This window comes from Lagopus leucura, unplaced genomic scaffold (genome assembly GCF_019238085.1).
Source record: "Lagopus leucura isolate 7727_CA_CO unplaced genomic scaffold, USGS_WTPT01 Super-Scaffold_100034, whole genome shotgun sequence".
NCBI classification, from domain to species: Eukaryota; Metazoa; Chordata; class Aves; order Galliformes; family Phasianidae; genus Lagopus; species Lagopus leucura.
The window spans coordinates 2,584,452-2,598,113 of NW_024962283.1; the positions used below are offsets into that span (position 1 = coordinate 2,584,452).

The 13,662-nt window shown below is 49.4% G+C and overlaps 1 protein-coding gene across 13 annotated transcripts in view; it reads right to left on the reverse strand.

The window, feature by feature from the left end:
- The window catches only part of B3GAT1 (beta-1,3-glucuronyltransferase 1), a 31,010-nt gene extending 19,265 nt beyond the window's left edge, over positions 1–11,745 (reverse strand). For 2 of the 13 annotated variants that reach the window (XM_042882275.1, XM_042882273.1), the window contains exon 1: positions 5,056–5,499. The gene's annotated coding sequence lies outside the window, so the exon portion shown is untranslated. Of the gene's footprint in view, positions 1–2,242; positions 2,424–5,055; positions 5,503–5,534; positions 5,592–11,274 lie in introns of those variants that run through there. The other 11 variants (XM_042882277.1, XM_042882276.1, XM_042882265.1 and 8 more) reach the window with 10 other exon arrangements.
- Positions 11,746–13,662: the final 1,917 nt, after the last annotated feature.

Sequence of the window (13,662 nt, forward strand, 5' to 3'; positions counted from 1 at the left end):
AATGCTGACGACACCCATGAAAAGTCGTTCAGCTTTTTCTGAGGTTGCTGTGGGTGAATGCTGAATGTGTGCTGAGGAAAGAGCTCCAACATCAGCCCTGCTGTCCTTCTCCATGAAGTCTTCCCAAGCTGGTGACACAGCAATACCTGAAAATAGCCCTTTGCTCAGCTAAGGCCACGTCAGTGTTGTCAGAAGCAGACGTATCTCTGGACTCTATTTCCATCTCCATGGTCTGCATGACACCGAATATTTTGCGCACTGCTGACTTCCATGGATTTTTAGAAGTGACATTAACAAAGGATGACCCAATTTCAACATGATTGGTCTAATTTCCAAAGCTCCATAAGAGGCTTTGCCTATGCTTTGTCCAAAGGGGTTGATAGCAACCAACCAGAGGTGTCAGGCTGTGATAGACAGGTTCCTCTTCTCCCATTCAGCAGATTTCACAGGAGCTGAAGATGGAATCATTTAGCCAAAGATGCCAGGCTAACACTGTGCTCCCTGGGGGCTTGCCATTCTCCCTCTGCCCAAAGAAACCTAACAAGCTGAACATGCATAACATAGCTGGATGATGAAATGACCAGAACATCTGTCAGAATAACAAGTAAGGCTCAGCTGACCTGCACCCCCAGATCTTTCTGTACTGCCAAAATTCAGGATGGATTCTGGCTGTGCAGAGTGGCTGAGATATGCTGGAAACTTCCTCCAACAGATGTGGCCATCAAACACTAAGAGCTATGCCCAGCAAGCCACATGCCCTAACAGTAGCTCCCAGCCGGCCCTGCAGTAAGATCTCAATTCCAGCCCTGGACGTGGCCCTGTCACCTCTCACACCACTCTGACACCAAACTTTCCAGCTGGGGGACACAATGGAGCCCTCCATTAGCGTCACCAAGTCCACACCTAGGATGTGACTTCAGGGCTGCCAGCTTTTTCTTTTAATGAGCGAGTTCTTCCATCCACCTCCCCCCAAAATAATCCTGCTTTATCGTGAAAGAGATATTAATAACCTGGTTTTAGTGTGCTAAAGAGGGGAAAAAAAGGAAGCCTTGGGAAGCTGGTGAGCATGCTGGCTCTCTCCAACTGCAGCAGGCCACCACCACACACTCTGAAATGTATTGAGAAGGGCTTACATTTCCATCATTTTTCTTCTTTTTTCAGCAGCAAGCACCAAGTATCTTAAAGGTGCTTCGTCCATGAGCACATCTGCACTCCCACCCCATTGAGCCACTTCCAACGTGCACTGCTTGTGAGGAGCTGCAGGAGCCTGGCACTGGTTGCTTTGCATTTTAGAGGCACTAAGAGCAGCCATGCAGGTAATTCAAACCGAAGAGCTTCTGTGCTACACATCCACATGTAAATTCCTGCCTTCTTGCACACCGCCTGCTTGCAACAAACGAGCTGAGCTTCCAGGCTGCTGCACCCTGCTCCAGAGTCCTCCGTAGCTCAGCGACAAACCCTCCAGCACCAAAGCCTGCCTCAGTGCAGTACAAACACATTCCTACCCCAGCAGCAGTGCTTGGAGGGACAGGACCGTTCAATGACATTTCCTGCAGCTTCTCACTCCTGTAGCTTTGAGGGACAGATTTTGCAAAAATGCAGCTCTCTACTTAGAAGTCAGCCCCAAACTGTAGAAAGCAAAGCAAATTCCCCAGCTCCCATCCCCATTAGACAGCTTCTTTAAAGAGATGAAGCTCAAATCCTAAGCCCTGCTCAGTGCTGGGGGGGTTAAACAGCACGTAGAGACCGCCAGCCTGTGACCTCTGCAAAAGTCACTAATGGGACTGAGGGATTAACATCGATTCTTTCAGGCTACAGTAGGGAAAGGGGGTGGGGAGGGACCTGGGATGATCAAGCAAACGCCCAACTATAATTCAGCAGCTTGCAACACAATCAATCGTTGCTTGCCGTTCTGCAGCCCATTTGTGCAGCCACAAACCTACACAATATTCTCCTTGGAAACAGGAAGGTCATTTTAAAACTACCTCCCTTCAATTTCTGGTTACTGTTGAGATCCAAGAAGGTTCCCTCACCCCATGGTGCCAGCCAAAAGCAAGTGCACAGGGCTTCTTCCATGATGCACTCTTCCTTCTTCCCCTATCTCTTCTCTCCAAAGCAAGCACTGAAGCTTTGCTTGCCTGAGAACCGGCATGCTTGGAGCTGTCAGGGTAACGTGACCCATCTGTCAGCTGAGAGGCATTTGGAAGGAAAGGATTTCTTTGTGTCTACCAGCAAAACAAACCTGCGTGTCAATCCAATCAGCCCACAGCCATTCCAGCACTGCCCAAGGAGGTAGGATTTGGCTCTCGGTTTGACTCTGAGTGCAGAAGGCAAAGGCTAAATCCACAGTTTGTCCAGCTTCCAATCCAAGCCCAGATCTGACACTGCCTTCCCTGTGGCTGAGTGATTTTGGCTCACCTGCACTGCAGCTTGCTGTAAGGGTGAGATGAAAATAAGCTGCCTACTTTTGGACAAGAATGGCAAGGCTCAAGTAGTTCACAGGCTAAATAGGGAAATGGCACAAACTCTGATGCTGGAGGTGCTGACAAAGCACAGCTCTCACCGATCTGATGGGCTGATGTGCATGTCCAGGAAAGGTCATTTCTGCTAGTTTTAGAATCACCCAAAGGCCAAACCCAGCACAGATCTTCTCCATTTGAATGAGAAATGCAGAATGAGAAATAAAAGCTGAGATAGAATTAAGCCAATGGTTTCTCAGCACAAGTCAAAGCAGAGCGAAGCAGCAACTCCTATGGAAGACTGATCCTCATGAGTGCCTCTGCTGCTGCCCTGATCCACTTGCCAGCCCTGCCATATATAAGAGCATCTCCATCCCCTGCACAAGCCTGACCATCTCAGACAGACACCGACCTGTCCCCAGAACAGCCAGGACACAGGAAAACACTCCCCATGAACCAGAGAATGTCTCAAATCAAAGATCTCAAACATGCAAATGGTTAAAAGCACATGGGTGTAACGTGATGTATAGAGATCTGCAGACAGGGATGGACAGACAGACTGCCTTACAGGGCCACAAGTGCAAGGTGAGGAGCGAGATAAGCCCTTAGGGAGAAACCAGAGGGTTTTGTAATGGCTGCTCTAAGAATATTGTAATCATGTGGTAATTATGTTGCATGCAAATCAACCAGGCAAATTACATCGTTATTATTACAACCGTCACCAAGCACAGGGACAGAGGGGCAGGCCATCCCATGCCCAAGGGCAGAGTAGAGGCAGGAGTACTGGCAAGCACAGCACAGAACCACACGATGCTCCCTCCAGGCCTGCCCAACCCAGGCTGTGGCATCCTGGAAGCTTCTTCAAGCGACTTGGGCCACATCTGCACTTTCCTACACTGTATCTCAACATGCAACACTTAATTAGGTTGATTTTACTTTTTTTTTTATTAAAAATTAAACAAATGTCTTGAAGCACGAGTGCAGCCCTTGACATTTGATTGGAACTGTCAAATCTTGCAAATGTCATCGTTATAGATGACTAATCTTCAAGAATAAGGCAAACTTACTAAACTCCTTGGCTCAGTTGAAAATGAGCTAGAGCTGTAAGAGTGTTTGAGACAGAGAGGGAGAAATCAGTGTTGTCTGCATGCAGGAGGGCTCAGCACCACACACAGCCAGTGCTTGGGCTGATCCCAGGCTGAATGGGATCACCACTCCACCACAGCCCCTTTCCCCCCACAGACCAAGGGCTGCATCATCCACAGCTGCTCTGTAGCAGGAATGACGCAGGCTGCAGGATAAGCTATTAACTTCAGCAGCCTGAGTCTCTCCCCATTAGAGCAGTATGGTTCAAGATGCCTGGGTGAGACAAAAGGGACTGCCAGGCAGAGCACACAGCGCACGAGACAGAGATGAGAAATAATGCTGGCAGCATCATTAAAAGATAAATTGAAGGAAGAAAGGAGGTGCATGTGCGGGGTGAGAGCTTCAGAGGATCGTAACAAATTCTTTGCCACCACCAGTTTTACAGCTGTTGAATTCTCCAAGCAGGGAGCAGAGCAGTAGCTGGGAGACAGCACCAAATTTTTGTTCTTGCAACTCTTCCCTGATAAAAATCACGCCTGGAATGAAGAAGAAGCCAATAGAGAGGAACAAGTACTTCCAAATCCTACAGAAGGGCATTCCAGGACCTGCACACTCACTGAAAATGAATGCATTAAAGTCACGACTTGTGGACACACCATTATTATAAGGAAGACAGTGGGGAAAATTATTCATTAATAGTGACTTCTGTAGCTCTAATCTCCATAACCAGCTGCCATTCATACAAGTGGATCAGAGCCCATGCGAATAAACCTTTGAATATCCCTACAAGCCTGTGTCACACAGCCAAAGTCAGGCTCCCCCAGGGGATTACTGCATTCCTGCAGCTACTGCAAGAGCTAAAGATGGGAAGGGTGAGCAATTCCTGTGTCTCACTGAGGCTGTGGGGAGCATACAGGCAGAGAGTGCCATAAACTGGCTGGCAGCCTTTCAAGGATGGCAAGCCTGTGCCAGATTTCACTTCTGTCTCCCAAATTAGAAGCAAAACACGCCACTGGAAAGGTGAAAGCTGTGTCTCAAGGAAGAGGCTGCTCTCAGTACCACTGCATGAAGGATTATCTCAAAGCATCTTGCTAATCTGAGCACAGCAGCTGCCTCCCAAAGAACCTACAGCTCCCCGGGTCCGGCAGGAGCCTGCAGGACTGCAGCTGACCCCATGTATCCTGCTGCCTCCTTCAGAGACACAGCCTCCTCCTCTATCTGCCCCTCAGCAATAAAAGGTGCATTATTTAGAAGAATTACCAGCTTATTTGTGTGCCAAAGTGCATTCCAGGTACCACATCCAGCCTCTAGCTAAATCCCTCCTGCAAAACTGCTCTTTTCTCATCCTGGGCTCAACAGGGAACAGCACAGAGCTGCTCTCCTGTTTTGATACCTTTGGAGGGTTTTACAGCTTTGCTACAGCAAAGGACAAGAGTTAACAGCCCTGTCAGGCTGCTCTCTCATCATCTGGTTAATGTACCTCGTTAATGGCACAGCAAGCTTCACTCACCTCCTGTACACTCCACAAACTCCAGCCTTTCCTTTGGGCTTGCAGCTGCATCCCTACAGGGATGGAGGGATGGCAGAGCATGACCCAGAAGCACTGCAAGGCCAGCTGTGTCTCAGCACAGCTCCAAATTTACCTTCCACGCCACAGTCTATGGAATTCAGATGGAATAATCACAGATCACCTACTCTGCTCAGAGCAATGCCATTCCCCAGCGCTTGCTGCCTTTTGCTCTTCACTGGTAGTGGATCTCCAGCAAGTACTTTCCTTTGCAGACTCCGATCAGCACAGCCCTGGCCCTTGCAGGCCCACCTGCGTTACAGAAATGTGTCAGTACACATTTCTTCTTTAGCTTTAGAAGCTGCTAAGCAGATGGAAAAACAAAGCGAGGAGTGCAGCCAGAACGCCTCAGCGCCCCGCTGGTATTTATGGAGCAGCCCAGGGTAGGTGGGAGTTGGCCCAGGCACCCTCTCCTCTCTCACTTTGTGTTCCTCTGCTCCATGGCAGCAGCGCTCATGCAGCTCTGCTCCTCTCTCATATGCATCTGCAGCCAGACCCACTCGTCCACAGCAGCACACAGAAGCATCTCAGCTCTTGTTTTGGAACACCAATGGGAGACAAGAGTAGGGTTATTTAAAACTACAACCTGTCAGAAATGGGATCCTTCTCCTCCTGGTGGTGATAGGAGTTGGGCTTCCTATTTGCCAAGAACAGGAGTGGGACCTGAATCATGCTGACATTATGTTATCGTAATGCTGGAAGTATTATAAATGCTCTGCTTGCCAGACAAATCCTGGAGCAGGCTTCCAAATCCCCTCAAAATCCCCACTTGCCTCTCTACATTCATCCATTCATGAAATCCAGAGCAGAGCCTCAGCATCCATCCTTTTGCTTTTGGTCTCAATCCAGCTGTATGGAAGCTGCTGGAGGAGAGGGGAGAGAATGGGGGGAAAAAAAGCAGGCAGAGTGGAGGTCTTTCTTCTGAATTAACCTTCCTTCTCTTTCAGGTGCCAAATCTGGCAAACTGTGCCAGGGCATTTAGGAAAGCAGCTGAGACATGCCTGCCCGCTGTCACAAAGCAAAGCGTGTCTCATTCTCCTTGACCACAGCAAGCTGCAGCACTGGTAAAACTGGGGTTCTGTCCCCATTCACCCCACTCAAACTGCTCATGAGGCCAGAGAGCAGGCTGGCTGCAGATTTGGTGCTGAGGCTGTGGACATGCAGCTTCAGACGAATTCCCACTGCCCATGTCACTTCACAGCTGAATCTATGCAAGCAGACATCAGTAAGCAAAGGGATTCCCACCTTTCTGCAGTCACCGTTCTTTGTGCCACAGCTCTCAGTTCCTGACCTACTGGGCTTTGACAGGGCTCCCAGACAGAGCAGAAGAGCAATTTCCTCTGACAACCCAACCTACCAGTCAGGATTGCACCAGGCAGGAATGAAAGGAGAGAGTCTGAGCTCGGCTTCCCTCACTGTGAGAGCTGCGTACCAGCTGTTGTTGTTTCAGAGAGGATAACCAGTCTCCAGGAGATGTCACAGAAGGAACGCAGGGCCCAACAGACATCTGCCTTCAGTGGGCTCCACAGTGCACACACACCTTCACAACAGCCCTGAGCTGGACAGAGAGAGTTTTCAGTCACGATGCAAAGCCATAAATCACTTCCTTGTGGAAGCATCAGAGCTGGGGGCTTGTATGCATTTCTAAAGGTTGGTCCACTCAGAATTTCTTCTGGACTCCCATATCTCTGCCAGGAGACTCTCAGTACAGTCACATTCACCTTTTCTTGTCAGCATCAAGCTCCCCTTCCACCAACAACCATTTCCTCTGCCTACCTAAACACCACACTTCAGATGCACACAGCAAACCACGTCTGGGGAGCTAACAATAGCTAGCACTGCAGGCAGTGTACAGACTGGAGCTGGGCCAGCAGTGACCGATGCAACCACACACGCTTTGAGTGCTGACATATCACCTGCTGCTGCAGAACAGCGCAGGAAGCCTTGCACTAAAGGTTAGCTCCTCTCCTGTCTAGACGAAAACAGCTCTGATCCAGGCAGGAAGGGGATCTCGAGCATTTCCTATTTATTCTGCTGTCACTGCCAAGAATATCACACTGTGCTCCCCATGGATCATCCGGAGGGGTTGCTGAGTACCAGTGCAGCTGGCAAATTGCTTAAAGGCTCCGTGGTGCTGGGACAGGGCCAGGAGCATGCAAGGTGTGTGCATCTCAGAGAGAGCTCACTTCCCTATACAAAGGCAGAGTGGAAAACACAGGCGTGCAAAGCTACATGTGGGAGCAAGCTCCAGTCACAGGCTATATAACTCTGCACATCAGTCATTTTTATGAGCCTCTGAGAATGTGCAAATTCCACTTGCACAAATAAGATATCAGACAGAAGGACATGGATTAGCATGCCTACAGCTGCGGGACAGAGCTATAGCAGTGCACAGCTGGGCTCTGCTGGCCAGCACAGGGAACTGTTTGCCTTCAGTTCTCCCATCTTTCAGCTCCTTGGAGGTGTGGAGTTCCCATTAGAAAAATGTAGGAGGATATGTTCAGTAGTGAGTAATATGCTGTGTTACTTAGAGTACTTGGGGGTGGTCCATGTGTCTAATCAGGATATTAAGATTAATTATGAGCCACACCTTGTGATCTCCACTCAGCCAGGCCCTTATTAGCTTCAGGAAGGTGAATCCAGTCCTGACATCAGCTTGCCAACTCAAACACAAGCAGCTGGGTTTGGCAGGAGAAAGAGGAAGAATCCATCCTCACTCTTAAGGCCTTGCAGCTGGCAAAGGCCACCTCTCTTGCCACAAATCCTGGAAACAAATCACTGGAATATCCCAGTTCAGGACCTCCTCAAGTAAAACATAAAAGATTACACAGAACAGAGAATGAGGACCTATGAAAAAAATACTGCAGAGGGCCTTCCCTATGACATTGCTTCCAGAAGACACTTTCTGCCATAGAGGGGTTGAGGCCACACCAAATGCTCCTCCAGCCTTGTGTCTGAACAAAAAATACAGCAGAGGTCCACCCAATTTTCAAGACTGCTGCATGGCACTTGGCAATGGAGAATTATAAAGAAATGTGGGGTGAGAAAGCCACAAAGGGCAACAGCCCCAAGAAGGATGCTGACCCAACTCTGCTGCATCCCTGGGAGTTGGAGACATAAGGCAGATCTGGAACCCAGGCAGCCTCTCATGCTGTGCATCCCTGCAAGACAAAACGCAGAGCGATGCAGAACAGCCCAGCACTGCATCCTTTCTTCCTGTGGATTCACATCTGCCCCTTTTATTTGGTTTTTGTTTGAAGAATGAACTGCTTTTGGACAACTTTCTTGAACTGGCAGCAGTGAAATAAGGGCAAGAGAGAGCAAAGGTACTGCAAAGGGCAAGTCTGCATGAAACACTAGAAAAAAAAAAACTGCAACATTTGCCCTAATGTCCCTTAAAAGACAGTTCTTTTCACTTCCCAAGACTTCTACTGCTGCAATGTGAGGGTTCTGGAAAAAATTCAAAGGGCAGACGTGCTGCTTTCCTTTCAGAAAGCATTATTGTGATGCTGAGCAGCCAGCGTTACACAAGTGGAGAGTGTGCTCACACTCTGCAATTGGAAGGTTTCTTGGTCAGCTCAGGCCAGATCTCCCTGTTAGAGGAATTATTTACCAGAAGTCAGCAGTGTTGGGGAGTGATGCTGATCTGACACAGCCCTGCACACCAGAAAGACACAGAACAACGCTGCAGGTCAGGGGAGGAGAGAAAATCCCTGCACCACTGGAGCTGAGACACTGTCCTGATGAGGGCAAAGCCACAGGAGAACAGAATCACAGACCCCAGTGGCACCATGCCAGGCCTGTGACACATTCAAGGTGACAGTCCTGTCCCTGGCTCGGGGCACTGTTCCCCCTTAGAAAGGCAGCATCTACTCTCCACTATGAGCCACCTCAATGGGTCAGGAAACATCGAGATGCCAATTAACACCCATGGAAGCTTCTGTGCCAACACATGCATGTAGAGGGAGAGCTTTCCTTTGGATGCCCTCTCACTTTGCCATCTTAGAGAACAGAAATGACACGAGGTTTGCATCCCATCTCTTGCACCTTCCTCAAGTCAGCCCAGCTCAGAAGCAGCAGCTCTCATCAGGACAGTTACCACCTCACTACTGACCCCAGGTTCCCAGCGCTGTGCCGAAGAGCTGAGTGCTTCACCTGGAATGCCTACGGAAGGCAAGAGAGATTCAGAACTCAGGTGCATGAGATTGGAAAGCACTCAGTGTCACTCATGGCATTTCTCCCCTCTCTCATACACCCCAACATATTCAACCAGGAAAACAAAGATGTTGCTCAGCTGCCTTCCCCTTCTTGCAGCATCCACTGCCCTGCCAGCTTTGCCCACTTCCAAGGCTCTCAGCTCATACCAAAGGTTAGCCCTTCTGACACAGTATCTTTCTTTTTCACAGCCTTATCACTCCATCCCATCTTCAGAATATCTTCCATCTTACTCATTGCTTTAAGGCTGATACATAGAAGAGTTGGGTGCCACATACAGAAAGTTATTTTACCTTCCCCTACTCAACCCATGCCTCCATTTTCTCCCACCTTTTTCACCCTGACCCTGTCAGGTTACCCAACCATCTTCTCAAGCCAAATCCTGGTCAATCACTCCCATCAGATATTTGCATACAGGGAAGCACTAATCACAAGGCAGCAAGATGCACCTCGATGGCTCAGGAGAATGTCCTCACATAAGCAAGAATTATTCACAAAACAAAAGGACGTCTGGAAGCTTCAGTCCACATTTTCACAACCCATCTTCAGTACTCATGTGCAAGCATGCACACAACCCTAGATGTCTTGTAGGTCCTTTCCAACCTTGTGATTCTATGAGTCTATATGATTGTGTTTTCACAAGCTGGCATCACCTCGCTGTAGATGTTCAGGGACACATGTCAGACAAGCACACTAAACCTACAAACAGACTGCACAGCCACTGAGTCCATAGCAAACATCAGGCTGTGAGCTCCTTACAGGTGTAGGCAAGCTCTTAAGCCAACTGACAGCTCATCAGGGCTCGTGACTTTCTGCACTGTGTGCACATGATCTGTGACACGCCGCTAGCAAAGTAATGAAAGCTAATTCCTCCTAACCCCATGCCAAGCTGAAGACCCCTCAAGAAGCCCTCAAAGTTATGCAAGGGTTGAAATGAAGTGGGTATGGTATCCACAGCTGGAGACATCAGGACGTCCTCTGTGCTTTCCCAAACAACATCTGGGCTGAGCCACCTCCCAGCACGGTTTGAAATTCTACTTTCTGGTCTGGCTGAGAGAAATGAGGACCTTTAGGGTCACAGATCCAGGAATTATGTCAGAAGGAAGCTCAGCAGGAAAAGGGAAAGCATCATTTATGGACTGCTTCATCGATTGCTATGGACTTTCTGCCTGTTAATCACTATTTTTCATCCCAGTCCACTCCCACAGCATAACATGACACAGAGATCACTCCTCAGCTGGCAAAGCATTGCACAGCCATCTCCTCTCTCTCAAAAAAAAAAAAAAAAAAAAAAAAAAAAGCACTTGGAAAGCTCTTCCCTTTAAGCAGCCTTAAAGTTGGCTCTCACCACTGCTGGCACGAATGAAAGGGATTTCAGTTCCCCCTTCTCCTAAATCCCTTTTCTTTCTGTTGGAAAAAAAAAAAAAAAAAAAAGAAAAAAGGCAGAGAATGACCCGGGAAAGAGAAAAGCAACTCTGATCGCCTCTCACCTCCCTCCTGTCACTCTGCAGGGTACAAGGGTGGGCTCTGGGGGGCACAGGGCCATTGAAGTCACCAAGCAGATCCTGGAGAGCCACACACAAGCCCACGAGGGGAGCCCCAGAGCAGGTGCAGGGCTTGGAGGGCAAGGCTGGGAGCACAGTGCTCCTGGAGGCAAGACATGGGCATTTTTTCCTAGCCAGCCTTCCTCAGGCAAGGCAGCATGATGTCCTAAGGCACCCAGCCTGAGAAAGGAAGGCAAAGTTATCTCCAGCACTGCAGCCCCCGAGACCCTTTCTGCATCCTTTAAATACACTGAAAGAGATAGAAAAATTGCTTGGAGTCTTTCTTGCATCCTCCCACTTGCTGCCCATCGCATGCACACATACACACACCCCAGCCCCGTGCATAAAGGATCTCTGTCCTGCTCAGCTCAGCCATGCAATATCTGTGAGAGGCAAGAGTTACCTTATTCCCACAGCCTGAACCGCCTTCTCTCTCCATCGTGGCTGGGAGGCTGCTCCCATTCATGCTTTAATCCCTGGGAACAGAGGCACGATTCAAAGCAGTTGTTCACCCACCGGAGTGGGCTCCCTTCAGCAACCTCCTCCTCTTTCTCCCCTCCCTTTTTCCTTGTTTGTTGGGTCCGGATTTTTTTTTTTTTTTATGTATTCTTTTTTAATCCAGGCAGCAACCAAAACGCTCCTTCATCATCTCTCTGCCTCTCCGTTTCACTGTCCAAGAAATGCAGGGGAAAGCTCCTTCCTCCTCCGTGGACCATCAGTTCCCCAGGTCTGCCTCTCTGCAGCGTGGCGGTAAGAGAAGGAAAGAATGAGAGAGGGAGCGAGCATGGGAGGGAGGGAGCGTGCAAACAGGGAGGAGGAGGCCAACAGGATGCGGGAGGAAGGAGCCAGAGCGTGGCTGACTGCTTTGTATCCAGAGCAGTGCCGACAGCTCCCTCCCTCCCCCCTGCCGGAGGACGACTTGCGCTGCTAATGGTCTGTACCAATTTATTCCACTTCGGCAGGGGCACTTCTCCCTGCGACAGGAGGAAAAGCCAGGGAAGGCTCTGAGATGGCCCCTTAAGGAATTGGTTGTTGCTCTCCTCACTCACAGCATCACCCAGTGAGTTTACTGCCACAGGAGAGGGGAGATGCTCTCCCAGCTCAGCAGCAAGAGGGAAGCATGAGGCTGGAAGAGATGGGTGCGAGGGATGGGTCTTGCTGGTGAGGAGGCTCAGCACCATCTGAAATTGGTGACTTATGCTAGATGGAAAGCAAGGATGTCAGGAAGGCAGGCTGAGCTCTGCTTTATGCAGCACCCTTCGTGCCTTATAGCACACAGACTCAGACTGATGGCTCCCAGGCTGAGTCCACCTGGGCTCTGAACCAGTAGGCCATGCTCCTTAGATGTCACACAACTCCTCTTATTTAGCATCGTGTCTTTCCACACTCCTTGATGTGAGGACAATTGCACCATGCCCAGTGGGAGCTGGGAGTCACAGCCCTCTTCTGTGAGCTGTGACAGTGCAGTGGGACCTTAGGGACATTCCCTGCCTCTTCTGGGGCCACTTAGGGAAGAAAGGGCTTGAAGGGCTCAGAATAAGATCATATCTCTTGATACTGCTCTTTAACAGTTAACCCAGGGAGGGCTGACTCATGCTCAGCAGCAGATTTCTGAGATGGCTGAACACCACAGTACACATGCCTCAGAATGCCACACTCACAGCTAGGCAGCTTATCACGAGCCAACATCCAGCCCTGAGGTTGGGGGTGAATTACCTCTTGCTGCCCCACCACTGCTGCCTGCCCACCTGCTTCCAGCTCTCACCACACTCCAGCATCACCTCCTGGCTACCAGTCGCACAGTAGATGTGCACAGACCTACAGCCTTACTGCTCCCTCTTTCCCATCTGGCAAGGTTACAGTGCCATGGTAACATGTAGGTATAGAGAGATTTGTTTGCACTTTACCAAAGGGGAACGACAAAAAGAAAATGCCTTCAAGTTTCTGCAAAAAGAATCAGTACTCAGAGGGAGGAGTTCTGTATCATGGAACAGCCTCTTGGTGAAAACAGATTTTCACCAGTTGTTTGTATCACTTCCATCAGGCGTTTCATTTGGGGGTACCAAAAGGGCTGCCAGGGCACAGGGATGTCTGCTGGCCAACTGCAGGCCAGTGCTGGAGATGGAGGGAGACGCCTTAAAGGAAGGCGCTGTGCAACAGCCTCTCCTCTCATGCTACACCTGCTCTGCAGGTGAATGAGAAACATCTCTGGGATGGCCAATCCAGAATCCTTCACTGGGTAGAAACTGCACAGGGGACCACCATTGTGTGCCTTCTGCTCAGCCATATCCTCTACAAAATGAGCCAGCTCCTGAAATCAAAGAGAACGCTGCGTTTTTGTGTCCTTGGGCTCATTTTCTGCAAGGTACCTGGGGAGACATCAGCTCCAAAGACTATTTGCCTGGGAATTTTGTGCCAATTCAGCTAGTACTAAGGGTTTCACTGAGCTCTACATCTATTAAAAATGCATAATGTCCGCTTATATCAAAGGGCAGGTTCAGACCTAGTGCTTTTCCAGCATGTCCCTGACTCAGTGCTGGTGTGGCACACAGGAGATGGATGGGCAGAAGCTGTCCCTGGAGGCCTATATCAAGAGACAGGAAAGGGCATCGCTGCTGACTGTTTCAGGGCTGGGAGAGACAGGAAAAAATAAGGGAGAAGTGACACAAAAACACCCCTGTCACAAAATCTAAACACATAAAAATTCAGGGAGGAAAGAAGAGATGTGTTACATCTGAGATTTATAAAAATTATGGATGAGCAGTAACATTTCAGGTTCAGCTCCGCATCA